Source organism: Oncorhynchus masou, chromosome 7, assembly GCF_036934945.1.
Source record: "Oncorhynchus masou masou isolate Uvic2021 chromosome 7, UVic_Omas_1.1, whole genome shotgun sequence".
Taxonomy (NCBI): Eukaryota; Metazoa; Chordata; class Actinopteri; order Salmoniformes; family Salmonidae; genus Oncorhynchus; species Oncorhynchus masou.
Window position 1 is genome coordinate 13,552,579 of NC_088218.1, and position 1,913 is coordinate 13,554,491.

A 1,913-nucleotide genomic window follows, 5' to 3' on the forward strand; every position below is an offset into this window, starting at 1 on the left:
TTGTACTGTGTTATTGACTCGTTAATTGTTTACTCCATGTGTAACTCTGTGTTGTCTGTTCACACTGCTAAGCTTTATCTTGGCCAGGTCGCAGTTGCAAATTAGAACTTGTTCTCAACTAGCCTACCTGGTTAAATAAAGGTGAAATAAAAAAATAAATAAAAGTAGTAGCAGTAGAAGTAGTAGCAGTAGAAGTAGTAGTAATAGTAGTTTAGTAGTCAATTGACTCAAATGATGTCAATTCGCCCATCAGAAGCTTCTAAAGCCGTGACATGGTTGGGGCCAACACGACTCATGGTTTTCACAAAAGCACCACTATCTGCGTGAACGCCTTGCACGATACCAGGGCAAACGTCCGGATCATACTCCACCACACACCACTGGATAAACAGAGCTGTATTCAGTGAAGCTAAAGTGAAATCAAAAGACAACGCAACAGTAAACATGTCGTCTCCCATGAAGGACAACTACAGTTGAAGTGTAAGATTAGGTTCTTTGTAAGACGTATGGCATGACAGAATTGGCAAGAGCACAAGCAAACAGATGTACAATTTCTGCTGTACTGATGATAAAATAAAGTTGGCCGGCCTCTCCACGGTATTACTTCACACCAGTTTGACAGCTCTACATAACATTGCTGAGAAAGGATGTTGACAATGTGTTCATCATCCACCAATCACTCAGTGGAGACGACTTGTAACGAGTGGTACTTTACCCTTGACTGAACTCTCAAATCGCCACCATTGTCACGTTCCCTAGCAACAGGTCAAATTCCATGTTTATGTTATCTCAAGATAGTGTGTTGTCAAAGGACAGCTACCCCTGGAAAAGTAACTCATGGCTGACAATAAGGACTTGATGGCAGGTATCGACAGGTAGCCTAGCGGTTAAAGAAGCCAGCAACCGGAGGATTGCCAGGTCGAATCCCGGGTCTAAAGGGGAAAATCATGCAGGAAATTAGCTGGCAATGGGAGGGTTGCAGGTATCAAGTTCTAGATGCCATCGCCTGCCATTGCACCCTTGAACAAGGCACTTCACCCCCACAATTGCGCCGTAGTATGGCAGCCCCCTTCTCCAACCCGTGTGTACCTTTTTGTCTTTCAGAGGAGTTGGGATAAAGTGCAAGTCACATTTCCGTTGGACCTTGTACCTGTACAATTGGACAAATAAAGTAATGTTAATGTGAGATTAAGGTCTGTGAAACCACAACACAGAAAATGAGGATTTTTACAAGACTGGTTTATTTTTCCAATGACAATGGTAGACAACATGGAAGCATAGAGAGGAAGGAAGGAGAAAGAGGGGTTCTGAAGTTATGGACACCCCCAGGGAGGGAGGGAGGAGGGGTTCGGAAGTTATGGACACCCCCAGGGAGGGAGGGAGGAGGGGTTCGGAAGTTATGGACACCCCCAGGGAGGGAGGGAGGAGGGGTTCTGAAGTTATGGATACCCCCAGGGAGGGAGGGAGGAGGGGTTCGGAAGTTATGGACACCATCAGGGAGGGAGGAGGGGTTCGGAAGTTATGGACACCCCTAGGGAGGGAGGAGGGGAGGAGGGGTTCGGAAGTTATGGACACCACCAGGGAGGGAGGGGAGGGGTTTGGAAGTTATGGACACCACCAGGGAGGGGAGGGGGAGGGGTTTGGAAGTTATGGACACCACCAGGGGGAGGGGAGGGGTTTGGAAGTTATGGACACCATCAGGGAGGGGGAGCAAGGTTAGAGTACCAAATGGAGTAAAAGATATATCAAAACATTTCATATATATATTTATATAGGACTAATAATTATCTTTTAACTACGCAAAGCAAGGAATGCCCTTTTTATTGGTTTCAGCCTCGATTTCTACTAAGAGACAACTTTATTCAAAGAGGAGATAACTTTATTTAAAAAAGACAGGATGGAGGGGTTCGGGG